The following is a 15,655-nucleotide window of genomic DNA, read 5'->3' as shown; positions in this document are numbered from 1 at the left end:
TCTCATTAATCATGGCATTTAACTGGGTAACCAACTGAATTAGACAGTTATTAGCACCTGAGGCCGTTTACTGCATGCTGAGGCTAGCTAGATTAGCTTCTGATTTGGCAGGCCACTGTCTTCTGTTGTATTTTATTGGTAGATTGGAACCAAATGAGAAGTGTTACAAAAACGAATGTCATGGCAACTTATTAAGAAATTACCTTCAACCAACATTGAGTTAGGTCAATTAGCATTTTTAATTTCTACTTACTTAAGAATTGTTACAATAAACACGTTACAAGTTGAATACTGCTTCAAATTAAGTGGTTCCAACTACTTTTTCCACATTATTCGTCTTTTTTTTCTTAATTTTAATAATTAAGAAAGTTTTTAAGTTGACAACCATTTAAAAATTATATTTGCTCCAATTAGATTTTTTCTTCAGTAGTTTTTAGCTTTTTAACAGTTTTTGTTCTTGTAGCTTTGAAAAAATCAATTAATTCACAACAAAATTGTTTTGCAATTAACTTTTTTTTATTTTCGCCTGCAGTTATGTATTAAACTCTGAAAATATGTAAATGTCAAAGTCAACTGAACATATCAAAATAGCGTTTTGAGATTTGTCACTTTGGCACTGGTTTCAGTCCATCGTGAACAAGGAAACGATTCTGAGACACAAAGCATATAGATTAAGTTCCTTTGGTTCCCTGAACCACAATGATTGCTGTCTTGTCGTGAGATCCAGGGGTTAACTGCTGATCATCACATCCCTATCAAGGCTTGCCTCAAACTCTTCAGTGTACTGGAAAGCAAATGGAAAGATACGTTAGCATGTTCAAGATAATGAACTAAATGATTACTGCAGACTTTTTACACTGATCAATTGATCAATAGAGACATTATTTATTCTAGTTTAACCCTTTTACAAACACACATACCCAATAATTCTAATGGCCTAAATAGATCAATAAACATGAGAAAAATATTGTATCATGGTAAGATAACAGATGCTTATTTTTTTCTTTTATCAAAAAATGTAAACAGCATGTTATATGACCAAATTGGATCACTTAAAGGGGTAGTTCACCGAAAAATGAAACTTCACAACTATGCCGATGGAGGGGTGGTGTTAGAGTCCACAAAACACTTTTGGAGTCTCAGGAGTAAACAGTGTTGCATCCAAATCTGATACAATTGAAGTTTTTTAAAACGTAATAAAACAGAAAAAAACACATGCCTCCATACTGCTCGTGTGGTGTCATCCAAGTGTCCGCAAGCCCCGACATTCATATTCGACCTGAAACGGGTCATTTACACCATGTTTTAAGACTGGTGCATGTGCTCATTTCATTATGGACATTGATGAACAAGAAATCTTCACTTCACTTGGTGAAGACCAGAAGAACATGAGAGATTGCACTGTTAAAGCCAAAAATAAAGGTTTCTGAAAGAGTGGAAACCCTGGGGAAAACAAAACGGTCCTGCTAACTCTAGTGGAGCATGAATGGCTGTTTCATTGAGAGACTGAAAACTGAAAAACTACCGTACACAAATTTGACGTTTGGTGGTGTTTACTATTGTCGCTAAGCAGGCTACTTTCCTTTCTATCCTATTCACTGACTCTTTTTTTTTTTACGCCCACTAGTGGTTCGGAGTATATTGCAATGCACAGCACGATGTCTCACGCAAGTATAAACAAGGCATCAGCTACCAGCACAGCCTTATCATTTGTCACTCAAACTGATCAAGGATATAACCTTTTCTCGCAAGTCTTTTTATGAACTGTACAGTGTTTGGCTGTTGAAGAGTCCACAGATTTTGACACGTTAATCTTCATTTTAGATTTGATTTTGCTTCACTTTCTGTTTTGGAAACTTATTCAGGACTGATCCCTCCAAAGAGCTCTGAGTGACAAACCATTTAATAACCTCCAGCAAATCAAACTGATCCACAACACATGCGCCTCCATCTGTTGAGCAAAGTGTGGGTGCTGTGGTTTGGCGGTTGGTTGAAAACAGATGGAGGAGCACGTTATGACGAATGAAGAGCGTGGTGGTGGTGGAAGAGTTTAAAACACAAGATAAAAAGGATCATGCGAGCGGAGAAACGTCCAGAAGCTGAATTTCATTACCCAGCCAAGATGCTTCCTACCTCACTATCCAGTCCTGTGTGTGATATTTCCATTGGCTCCAGTATTTCAGCCTGAAGGCTTGTGCAAAAAATATGACTGTCTAACAGTGACTGCAGCCTGTTTACACAAAGCCTCACCTGTCAGCTGCAAAACAAGATCAAGGCTGCTGGATTCTATTGTGAGGATCCTGAGGAAGCTACAGCTTTTTTTTTTAAGATTTACAACTTCCAACAAAGAATCAGTGACACTGAGACCAGAGCAGAGCTGCTGTTTCTTCTCATGATGATTCTCAGCCATGTTTCTATGGAAGAACAGAGGAGATTTGTGTGTAAAGAAAGCGTGTGTGAAACAAAGAAGATCAAACCCACTATATGCTGCTGTAGAATGTATAGAGGATCTATCTCACTTTGTTTTTCTCTTCTGAAAAAGCTCATCCACAGCACTTACCTGAAAGAAGACCCGAAAAGTCTTGTTTTATTACTGCATCATCACAACATTTATCATTATCAGCTCTGATACACACTTAATCTTTGTAAAACTGAATAATACATCACTCTTTTTTATATGTGCTTCTTTTACTGTGTCAACAGAAGGAAAAATGTCCTCCTGTCCTGCACTTCAAGATCAAATCAGATGATGGCATCAGAGCCTGGAAACTTGCAGTTTAAATGTGCCTGTGACTGACAGAGCAGACGGCATGAGCTCGACAGCAGCTCGGTTGTGTCTGTGACGGACACACTCACCAGTGCAAATGGTTTTCTAGAAGTGCTGAAGTCTCCCTGCATCATTTGACATGTCGTCACATCATCTTTCTCTACTGTGTCTGCATACATATGGGTTATTTTTTCCTATGTTTATTCAAGAGCATGCTGTCAGTTTGAGAGCAGGGTTTATTGCTTTCACATTTACATTTTGTAACACTTTCACTCAAAACCCTTTGAAACTTTTGTTTCCCCCAAGAAATATTATATGCTGCATATTTGTCAACAAATTGTTTCAGACTCACAGAACAATTGGTAGCTAGCGCTTCTAAGAAACAGCATGAGCACAAAACAAAATCATTTTAATTCACAGTGTCCATGAAACCAGAATAAACATTTTCCTCAAACTCGTTTGTCCACAGTAGGGTTTTCAGCCACAACAAAAATGGTAATGACCTATTCAAGGTGAGAAATGACTGAGGAGTAAATGTCACTCTGGTTTGTCCTGATGGAGGAAAATAATGTTCTACATGCTAACTTTAAATATGAAAGTCATCTCTTGAAAATGAGAAATAAACACAAACTTTACAGCAACTTTCATAAGATGTGATAATGAACAAAAGCAGTTGTTATATTAGAAGAGTAAAAAAAAAAAAATCCAGGGATGGAGCAGACTATTTCCTGAACATGTTCAAATTATTTCTCATCACATTAAAAGGTTGGCAGCCTGTCCCAGGTAATGCTCTGTGCCTTCAAAGTAATATTTAATTTCTATGTCTAAGTAGATGATCAAGCAGTCTGACGGTCTGCAACTTCCCTGACCGAGAACCGCAGCAATGTCCCCCAACCCACATGAAAATGTATTCAACAAGAAGCAGCATGCACTGTAAAAAACAGCTGTTTAACATTCAGTTACTGTTTTGTTTGATAATAAATCCTAGATTAAGTGTAAATGTAGATACAGAATACAAAAATACAGCAAATAACAATAAAATTGAAGTTGTAATCCATGTATCTATCCATCCATTTGGAAAACCACTAAAGTTGTAATCTGTAAATAAATATAATATCACAGGAAATGATGGATATTTTTACAGGATACATCAATTGTCTAATGGTCATGAATGTTAAATTACATTGGATTAGGTCTGGGCGATATGGCCTAAAACGATATTGTGATATTTTTAGTCTATTTCCCAATACACGATATACAGTATATGTCAATATTTTGAAATCTCCTCTAAATCACTGTACAAATGTTAAATTCAACCCTTTGATGCACAAATTTCACCAGTATGATGATTCAAGTTGAACCAGGCAGCTGCACTCGTAAGCTTTTAACAAATAAAATAAACAAGGTAGGCCTTCCTACTGTGGCCTAGTTCTCAAAGACCCTTAACAAAAACAGAGCTCAAAGCAACACAAAAGTGCATTCAACAAGAATCCGTTGGAAAGATATTTCAAAACCATATATGTAATTTAAAGTGCCCTTTTTCTGTTTGATCATGTTTGTAACAACAGATCATTTTACTAATGGAAAATTTTAAAAAGCATTGTGTGCAAACCACATTGGCAGAAGTCCAGGCTGTGACTGAAAAAAACTCACTGAACAACAACACTCACATCCCAGGAGGAGAGGGAGCGATTAAAAGAAAAACTAAGTTACTTCATGTACTGATCAGGTCCCAATAACTGATAAGTGTTAATTACGTAAAGTGAGTCCATGTCAGCAGGAGAGAGGAGGAGAACACAGGAAACTCCAGCTCGATAACCAACCTTCTGATCATTGTGCAGCTGTGGACCAGAGAGGAGCTCTGTGTTTTCACTGTTTGTTTCCACTGTTCTTCAACAAAGTCACTTACCGGCTTCGCGTGAACGCTGCTCTTATTTCACTGTGTCGCTCTGAGAGTGGGGAATTAAGTTATTGAATTATGTGTAAAATCACAAAAATTACACACATCTTGATTGATGACAAAGTCAAATCAGTCACATATCCGACAAATATATTAAAACAAAAAAATACATACGGATATTGTTAGATAAAGAGAGATCATTTAAATCATGTTTACAGATGAACACGAGTCACAAAGCCAAACTAGACAGACTGACACAGGAATAAGTGAAAGTCTACATTCCTTTTTGTTTTTTGTCCATTTTCTCTTAAAATGCTCTGGAGACACTGACACCAGTCACCCAGACAGCTACAGGGTAGACGCTTATTGCCTGGAAGAGACAGCGGACAACACATCTGTAACACATCTGTCTCCTTACAGCTGCTCTCATCTCCCTCATGTCTTCTCACTCTGAGAGGAGTGTTCTCTCATCTGTTCCAATGGTCTTTTTCTGCCTGTGTTTAGAGAACACCTTCCGTCAGTGTGACTCAGTTTGTGATATAGTGCAAATCCCAGTGTCACTACGTTAATGACGTGATCTATTTCAGTACTGAAACAATTGCTTGTCTCCACAAGTAAAACCCTTTGAGGGCTTTTGTTCCTCTTCATGGTTGAAAAGAGTTTATGAGGCTGAATCAATGAGGGAACTTCGCGTACAAATTACAAACTGTTTTTCTCCATGATGAACAATTGTATTTGTGCAGCCTGAACAAACTCGACTCTGTCAGCTGTTGTGGTTAAGTGTGTTTAGCGAGGTGAATCTGCAGCTTTAACTGCGGAAACTATGTCTGCACAAGGGCATAAACATGGGTATTACATTTTTTGTCACTCTCATAAACCTGTTATTTTTCTATTAATTTCAAAGTTAAAATCTCTTTAAAACTCATTTATTTTCACTTACATGTCACTTTAAGCATTGATTTGATAATGATATAACTGTTTTTTCAAAGAAACCAATGTAAAACCTCTCTGAATAACACTCTGCAATGTGCTGCATCATGATGTCTGTGCTGCAAGTGACACAACAGAAGAAACGCAAAAGACATCTCGGCAGCCCATTGGTCAATCTGAACGATTCATACCTCTATCGTGCTGTTGGAGCCAATAAAACTGAGGGACAGCCTTCAAATCTATGTCAACAACCCCATTAGTCAACTATGAGGAAGCAAAGACATCTGCGTAAAATGTCTTACTGAGAACTAAATAATGGATGGAAACCATCAGGTGTTATTTCAAAGCGACACAGAGACATTGGCTTTACCAAAGTTAAGGACTAACACAAAGCTTAATGCAACAAAACATCAAAGGTAAAATGTAACTTAAATATGTTGCTCTTAGACGTGAATCTATATCTTTCCTTCAGCTGCTGGTTAAGTGAGTTTTGGTCACAGAAAGATAAAATAATGCACTGTTGGAATCTGAAGACATAACTTATTTATTAAACTGCATACTGTACGTCACTGAAACTGACCCTGAAACTATGTGTCCACAAAGGAATAAACATGTGCATTAACTTTTTATAGTTTGCTTATCTAAGTATTTTTGTTGCTGTAGATAACTTTTATTCAAAGTTGAAATACAGTATGTGGGTTCACCCATAGCAGCCATCCTAACATATGAGCTTTACAACATATGTCTCCCTCAGCAGCTCTTCTGCCTCTGGCCAAAACAGACAAAATAACAAACCTTACAATGTCTAGAGTTACACTGCCTGCATCTTTTAAAGTCAAGTTTTCACTGACTGTGAGGAAGAGAGAGCAGCTGGGGATTATGAGCTAAATTTAACATTAGAAACAAATTGACTGTGGTCGTTTGATAACTGGTTCGTTTATGTTCAATCTGTATAATCACATTAATCACGCTGGGCTGAAACGCCACACAGATTTATAATCAGCGCCGTCACCACGTTCAACAGTGGAGTGGATGTGTGCGTTTGAAGTGGATCGCTGCTTTACTCCTACACCCTCTTAGCCCACCCAAACAATTACAAGCGATCTGCTGATTATCAGCTATTCACACATGTTCCCTCCGTGTTTGTTCCCAAAACGAAATTCAGCAGAAAATGAGTCAGAGCCACTGAATCACAATTAATCTCCTGAGAGGCTTGGAGACGAAAAGCCATAATTTCTGAGGTCCTAGTTAAGGTTGGGGACTTATAGGCTGTCTATTGTGTGTGTGTCTGTATGTGTGTGTGTGTGTATGTGTGTGTGTGTGTGTGTGTGTGTGTGTGTGTGTGTGTGTGTGTGTGTGTGTGTGTGTGTGTGTGTGTGTATCCTGTGCATACGAGTGTCCTTGGCAGTGGTCTTGTGTTGCTTTCTCTTGGCCTCCTGCCTGCTGTGTCTCTCTTAACCTGTTTGTGGGTCACATCCACCCCTGGAGCGTCTCTTGTCTCTGCTTGCATGACGTCTGACAACCGACCCAGACCCCAAACTACCTGTGGAGAGTGAACCTTGGGTGGTGCACACAGTGCGACTCACCATAATGTAGGACAGAGAAAAGAAAACTAGGGATAGAGGACACATGACTTTGTAATGTCGTTCTTACATGATCATATTAGATAGTATTAACACGTGTAAATGTCTGTCTAAATATGCCTAAGATATCTGACATATGTAGTAGCATGGTCTCCTGATGAAAAAAGAAATGAAAAGCAATCAAGTGGTGATTCACACCCTGCACACACATCGTCACGTTTAACACAACATAAAAGATCTCTAACGTAGTGTTGTGTGCAAGCGCTCTTTGGCCAATTGTCTCTTACCTACTCTCTCTCTCTCACACAAACTCATTCACACATTAATCTGTCATGATCAGAATGACCATCATCACCACTGAGGAACCCCCCCCCCCAATGTAAGTGGCCCGTTAAAACATCCAGAAAGCAGCCATCCTCTGCAGACAGACAAAAACTGATTTTGCTGTGTGAGACAAACATACAGCTCTCAAAGCAGACAGACCTTATCTTAACAACACCCCTGCTCTGTAAGAGCGTACAGTAAACTCGTTCTAAAGTGTATATTTTGCATGAAAATATATATAGTAGAGCATATCACTGATATGTCACAGAGTGGCACTGTAAGAATGTTCCTGTTTTCGTTTCAGACGAAACAACAGATGTAACAAACATCACTCAGCTAGTCATGCTGAGGGAAGAAACACTGTCTACTTAAGATTATTTGTTTGAGGCAAGTTGTTTGGGCTAAAACCAGTAACCCTATTTATCATCATCATCATCACTACCATCTGACATCAGACACTATTGAAAGAGAAGCAGTTCCAGTCATCACATTAAATGGGTTAGAACATAAGTATGATCCTTGAAGGATGTTTTAGAATGGCTCTTGATTTTAAAAAGGTTCCCCTCTAATGATGAGTACGTACGTAGCTAACATCTTTATTGTGTGTTGTCTGTAGGAGCAGAGTCCAAAGGCTGAGGTCAGAGTCACAGTTAAAAGATGAATAAGCATAGGCGTCCATCTTTAAGTTAAAGGGCATCCTCTAACCTCGACAATATCCAAGTCTCTGAATACATGGAAACTGGCAGAATGATACTAGGAAAATGGCCCTGTCTGTGTGTGTTGGACTGACTACTAGAATGATTCCATCCAATGTACTGTATTATCTTTCGATGCTGCCTACATTTTATTACTCACTGGTCGTTTTATTTTTAGAAAAGGAGTTGGAGGAGGACATGTGCTGGTTATTGTACAGTTCAGACTATTCTTTACTAAACAAAAGGCTGTCAGCACAGTTCCCATTATGTCTGTTCTTCTTAATCCGAAAACAGAGAATTGGAGAAACCTCAAGCATTAAAAAGCTGAGTTTTACTGGTTTGGAACAGTCTTCGGGTCTTCTTTCCATGATATGACCAATTTCATCCAGACAACATGGAGAAAAAGAGGTGGTTGCACACGATTTGATCAGGTTTGTGAAACTGCAGTGAGCTTTGACAATGCATGACACTACGGTATACAGAAAATGTATGTTATGTGAGACACAAACCTGCACATTCAGGAGGCTGCAGGGATTCAGTCAACTGGAGGGGAGCTCTTCATATCCTATATGTAGTAGTTCTAGTTATAAAGAATCACTCATTAATCTCGCTGCCCTTCCTGGCATTATTCCCATTATTCCAATGAGCGCATGGTAGAGAGCAGCAGGGCCCTGCACTAACAGACGAGACACTTTATCAGCAAGCAGGAGAATCTGCAATATCTGTAATATTAATGGAGACAATGTCAAGGCCGGTGGGTGGTGAACTCGACCACATTAGTAGAAAAGTATAAATCTACTCAAACTATATCTCATCCCAATACTATAGTCCAGCAGATTTAACTGCTTAGATGTAATGATATTAAACAGCAGAGCCAGAGTTTTACATCCATTATAAATGTCAACACTCATTATTACAGGCATAGGTGAGACTCTGACAGAGCCTTTTGGACAAAATGTACAATTCTGTATTGAGGTGCAAAAGAGCAGCTATATAACCATAAGATTAATCCTTTAATACCCTTGGTATATCATCCTTCAAAGCATATTTCCACTTTACCACAGAATTAATGTATGTTTTAATGAATTAAAAAGTATAATTTCTACTAGTAATGTATTCAATTTACATTTCCTTTAGAATTCTGCTGAAAAACATTGGTAATTATAGAGAACAGATGATCTGACTGAGCAGTCCAGCAATGTGAAAAATATTTTTTTTGGCCCTGTAATGTGTACGTCGCTTGTTTGTTTAAATTCTACAATCAAATTTTATTTAAGTGCTTTTACTTCAAAATGCTGTGTTATTTAATCTGCTACTTGAAGTTTGTTAGTAATTATGAATCATCATTTTGATGAGTAATTATGAATCATCATTTTGATGTGTAATTTTTATCATTCACGCCAAGTACTATTAACTACCCTTCTGTATTGACTGCACGACCTGACACAATGAATTAAAGTTTACTTGGGTAATGGGAGTGAAATTCGAAACCCTCTTCCTGCTCAGCCAGTGACGTCAGAGGACAGTTAGCGCTCCTTTCACACAATAGGTGAGACACCAGAGCGGCAGCACCTGACCCAGGAGGACAGACGTCTCCTGGATGATTTTTATATACATTCATGTTAGCTCATCTGCTCAAGTCACTGTGTGAGTAGGCCACAGACTACTTTAGCATAAGCTTAGCTTGCTTGCTAGCTATTATCCTTCTGGCACATGTGCTGCTTTTCTGGACACACACCAGCTAATTTGTGTGGACATGTTTTCAGTTGCTGAAGAAGGGGTCCCAATGGTGGAAGCTATGTATCTCCTGTTTGTCAAAATGTATTGTGTTGTGTTTCATTACATTAATCTTAGTAAGTTTGAACATATTGTATCTTTCATAAAAATTGTTTAAAAGAGGTATTGGTTAAACTGTATGGTAATTATGAAAGCAGCAGTTAATGTTGCTGCTCAATATTTCAAACTGAGAGAAGTGTTGTATTGTTTTAGCATGGTGGTTAACTATGTTGTGTGTGTTAACCTTTTGTTTTAGAACAAAGAGTTGTTAAGAAGGATCACATCAATTCCTCTCCAGCAAACCATGTGGTCAACATTGGACACTGGCTTTTCGGACAGAGGACAGGGTGGCTTGCACGGAAAAAAGTTCGATGCCGGACTCACTCAGGCAGGTAATGTCTAAAATTCATGTGATGATAATCTTATGTTGGGCTCGTGTACATGGATGGATGTGTGGATAACTGGTGACACTTGGTTCATTTGGTCAAAGTTAAATATTTGTATTAGCTTCCCCACCATTATTCAATCTCTACCTTCTATGTCAAGACCCTTGAGATCATGTTTATTATGATTTGATGCTATACAAATAAAATCTAATTGAATTTAATTAAAATGTAAGACCACATTTGAACAAATATTAAAGGGATGTACTGCATTAAATCATAAAACGCTCACTTTCTACATTTGTAACTCGCTTCACCACTGCTCGCTCTCTATCCACTGTGAATGTATATGGAGTTATATGATGTTCTGTCTGTCTAACAGCAACATATCAAAGGGAGAAGAGACGTCATCATCCGCTGCTTAATGGAGTAACTTGGAGAGTCTGGAGAGGAACTCATCAAGGACTACCAGGTACATTTGTGATGATTATTCTGACCATAATAAAAACCTAAGACTTACTCTTGTCTCCGGACAAATACTTTATAGGCAAACCACTCATATCCCTTTGTGTGGTTTAATATGTGTCTTTTTATCAATTTGCATTATTCAATAAGATATTTACTACAATTGACATTTAAGATACACTACCAATCAAAAAGTTGTTGGCCAACTTTTTGATTGGTATAGACAATAGTTAAAAACAGTCGATAGTCCATAGTCTTCTAAGTTCTGATTTCAAATGTTTTTGACATCATTTCAGCAAGGAAGCCAAAGAGGACTTCTCTCATCATGACTTTAAGATCTGAAGGAAATGCAGCACAGGAAGGCCACAACCCCTGACCATGTCGGTCATCACAAGGGAAAAGAGGTTCTTCATGACTGTTGCAAATGTCTACCTTTTGCTCAAAGGCCTAAAAGAACAGAATTTGTTGGGAATTAACTTACTGCATTTCTATGCTGTATTTCTTACAAAGCTGAAAATGTTATCTTTGCAGATGAACATGTTTGTCTGTTTAGTCAGACTGTCAGTGATTTTCTGAAAGCTCTTGAAATTGTTAAAAGTTTGCCACTTTGTATGGCTAAAAGATTGTATGTTCTGTTATGGCAGTGGTTACAAAATATGCAAGCATTGCAGGCTAGCTGAAATATACATACTTAAAGGCCTTAAAGGGTTAGTATGGATTATTTTATGTGTGATTGCATGAGGTCCTTATCAATAGTCAGTGTATTCGCCACATGGAGAAACAGCATGGAAGCTAAGCAATGATGTGCTATGGACGGGGTAAGCAAAAAAGGTATTTTAGCAAGTTAAAAGACCAATTAAACGCCATAGGAGAAATCAGATATTTTTGTTTGTTTTATTGTGTGACTTTGGGAATCTGAACTGTCCGTAAAACACTGAAGTCACACAATAACACAAACAAACTAAGGATATAAGCTGGCACCTTTTTTAAATGCTAATACACTGACTACAGAAAAATACCTCATACAGCCTGTGATGGCCGCACAAGCGACCACACACTGAAACTCGGTAACATGGTGCTAACTGTTAGATATTCATGCCTCATAAGTAGAAAAGTACTGAGGAACATGTGACTGAGCAGGGAAATACCGACGAAAACATAACTCACAGCCCAAGGTCACAGCCCAAGGCTGTGGGACAGGAGATATAGGCTCCACCCAGATTGTATGTGTATAAAAATCAGCGGACGATGTTGTCCGGGGCTGATTTCCTCATGATCCATCCTCGGGGTTTGGTGAACAGAGGAACTGAGCCCAGAGACTCTGTAAGTATCATGATTTATAATAAAACATTTGTCTGATAACTACATTGTATGTGTGTGACTTCCCTCTAATCAAACGAACACGGCGGACTGGAGAATTGAGAACAGAATAAGGTGATCAACGTTGCTCCGCCAACAATTTGGTGACCCCGACGTGATTTGAGGAAGTCAATTGATAAAACCCGAGAGAGGGGAAGGAAAAAGAGATCGACAAAGGAGTGGTTTCTCCAATGCAGACCGGTCAACTAAAAGGTAAGCAGCGACCTTTTATAATAAAACAACTGCATATTGGATAAGAACAATTAATTGAAGATCCGACTCCGGCATTGATCTCATAAAACAAATTTAATTCTAAAAGTGTAATATCAGACAAAAAAAAGAGAAAAAATAAAATAAAATAAAGAGGTTAAAGTCCTCTGAGTGAATGATAAACAGGTTAAAGTCCTGCCAAAAGAGGTTAAAGTCCTCTGAGTGAATGATAAACAGGTTAAAGTCCTGCCAAAAGAGGTTAAAGTCCTCTGAGTGAATGATAAACAGGTTAAAGTCCTAAAGAGGTTAAAGTCCTCTGAGTGAATGATAAACAGGTTAAAGTCCTAAAGAGGTTAAAGTCCTCTGAGTGAATGACAAAGAGGTTAAAGTCCTAAAGAGGTTAAAGTCCTCTGAGTGAATGATAAACAGGTTAAAGTCCTGCCAAAAGAGGTTAAAGTCCTCTGAGTGAATGATAAAGAGGTTAAAGTCCTCTGAGTGAATGATAAAGAGGTTAAAGTCCTCTGAGTGAATGATAAAGAGGTTAAAGTCCTCTGAGTGAACGATAAAGAAGTTAAAGTCCTCTGAGTGAATGATAAACAGGTTAAAGTCCTAAAGAGGTTAAAGTCCTCTGAGTGAATGATAAACAGGTTAAAGTCCTGCCAAAAGAGGTTAAAGTCCTCTGAGTGAATGATAAAGAGGTTAAAGTCCTCTGAGTGAATGATAAACAGGTTAAAGTCCTGCCAAAAGAGGTTAAAGTCCTCTGAGTGAATGATAAAGAGGTTAAAGTCCTCTGAGTGAATGATAAACAGGTTAAAGTCCTGCCAAAATAAGAGGTTAAAGTCCTGAAAAATTGTGGTCAATTTTGCAGACTGGAGAATTGAGAACAGAATAAGGTGATCAACGTTGCTTCGCCATCATAACCTTTCTTAATTCCTAATTTGCTTAGTTTGTGTCTCTTTGCACACGCACCCACATCACAGATAAATAACTGGACACAGATTTTGGTTTCATACAACATACTTCATTCATTTATTTATATCTTTTCTCTGATAATTAATCAAGTTTTCTTGGAGTTACCAGTTCCTGGGGGTGGCTGCTGGAGTCATCTGGCCATTCATCAAAAGAAGTCCCAGCTGCAGCAGACAACCTTAAATGGCTTTAAAGACTAATTGGACTGCACCATGTCTCTTGTAATCATGGGGAGGGACATTGTTTCTTCATTTTGATTTTTAGTTGTTAATCTTTGACTACTGTTTGATATTTATTTTTAATTATTTTCCCTTAGTTAATAGTATATAGCGTTATACTGGGGTGTTATGTTGTGGCTGTAGTTTGTTTTCAATGTTAGTATGTCTAAGTCTATCCCCCTTTTTTGTTTTGAGTGGCTTGATCAGCCACTATACATTTTCCCCTGTGTAAGTTGAGGGGGAGTTTTTTGTGGTGCTGATAACTGGTCTTCACTTGTGACCAGAGGCTAGTTTGGTTAGTTGACCTTTTACTGGCCCAGATTTGTGAAGTTTATCTTTTAGCATTTTTGTTAATGAAAACTAAATTAAAATACCTTTTTTTTCAAAGAAACTATCTGTGGCTCTCTGATCTTCCTGTTCGGTCCCTGATACAGCCACACATGTAATAATCCTATCAAACTATTTAAGAGGTCAAATGCATCAGAAAGGTCACATGTCCTATTTAAGTGTTTCAAATGAAAGTCTGCAGTACTGCTGCTAGCACTGATTTAGATACGTTTTAATGCCCACCAGATTGTATGTGTAAAAAGCAACCTCTTCCATCAGTGTTGGAGGGAATAAAAGGTGCTGTTTCTGTAAAAACATCTGCTATTTCATGTTTTATAGAAGTCTTATGTTGAAACAATCGTATTGACTAATTGCCAGTAAAATCTACTTAAGTATTCTTTATCTACCAAGTCTTACTAGTAAGTAAACTTTACTTGAGGATTTCCCAAGTACAAATTACAAAGAATTTCTGCGTGGAAATTGTTACCAAGCTATTTTTAAGTAAATGTCATTCCAAATTTTCAGTGAGTGTATATGCTGCTTTAAACTGTAGAATTAAATGAATGAATTATTTTCCACTGCATGTAGTGCTTTGTCTCAATTATAAACACACTGCTGTGTGTGGAAGTAGCCATTTCCTCCAGTGGATCTTTGTGTGGCACAAGGCTTCCTGCATGGAGGGCTGAGCGATGTTAAGCTGCTTCTATATTCTGACTGTATTGAAAAACACAAATTAAATTTATAACACTGACAAATCTAATTAAAGCACTGATATGTCACTAGGCATATTGATATTTTAACAAATCTAAATGATACAATGTTTGCTTCTTTAATTAGTTTTTCGGATTAATGGCTTTTTACCAAAATCATCACCAACAGAACCTTAAAATGATTCCTTTTGTTATGATCAATATCTTTTTCTGGTTTTATAAAAATCAATAAAAGTAGAGATACCGCACTGCAGTTGTATGCCTCCGCCTAGTGAAAAGGCTTGAAGTTGAATTTCTTCAACTTCAAGCAGTCTTGAGATATCACATCCAAGAGGCCAAAAACATGTTTTTTGATTTCCTATATGAGCAGTCCTAATATATAACAATCACAGGGACATGAGGTCACTGTGACCTTGACCTTTGAACTCCAGACACCAAAATATATCAGTTAGGCCCAATCCCATTTCACCCCTACCCCTATCTTACCACTTGAAATGGAGGCACAAAGGGTAGGGGTTGAAATCCTCCCCAAGAATTGGGACAGCCCTTCAAGAAGACGTTACCTCATCAGTAGTCGTCGCAAAAACCGACACGTCATCAGTAGTCGATGAGAAAATACGGGATTATCATGCAAAAAAGGCTCGCTAGCATGCTAACGCTAGTGCGTGCGCCATCTTTTTTTTTAAGGTTGTTGCGATAAAAGTGACCATAATACATTAAATTATATTAAGCTAAAATATTACATTCATTATCGTAAATTTTTAATCCTTATTAATGGAGAAAATACTACATTTGTGGGTCTCTCTCCCAGCTTGCCGGTGATTCGCAAGGCATTCTGGGTACCCCTCCGTTTCAAGTGAGAGTCTGAAAAATCTCCCTTTGGAGGGGTATAGAGCCCTATCCCTTAGCCCTACCCCTCAATATTTGAGCATAAGTAAATGTTTGTACCAAATTTAAAGACATTCCTTCAAACTGATCTTAAGATATCACATTCAAGAAAAAAACTAAATGTACTTTGTGAGGCCACCATGACCTTGAC

General features: G+C 38.0%; 1 protein-coding gene and 1 long non-coding RNA gene across 2 annotated transcripts in view; one reads left to right on the top strand and one right to left on the bottom strand.

Annotated features, from left to right (window-relative positions):
- The window catches only part of LOC118105911 (limbic system associated membrane protein), a 609,939-nt gene that overhangs the window by 556,936 nt on the left and 37,348 nt on the right, over positions 1-15,655 (bottom strand). The window lies entirely within an intron of this gene.
- LOC124851627 lies at positions 12,100-13,204 on the top strand. The gene is made up of 3 exons (XR_007032610.1): positions 12,100-12,902; positions 12,993-13,120; positions 13,172-13,204. It is a non-coding gene; the product is annotated as an uncharacterized LOC124851627 (long non-coding RNA).

Source organism: Hippoglossus stenolepis, chromosome 4, assembly GCF_022539355.2.
Source record: "Hippoglossus stenolepis isolate QCI-W04-F060 chromosome 4, HSTE1.2, whole genome shotgun sequence".
NCBI classification, from domain to species: domain Eukaryota; kingdom Metazoa; phylum Chordata; class Actinopteri; order Pleuronectiformes; family Pleuronectidae; genus Hippoglossus; species Hippoglossus stenolepis.
The sequence above is the reverse complement of the archived record's forward strand: the minus strand, read 5'-3'. Positions and strand labels throughout refer to the sequence as shown.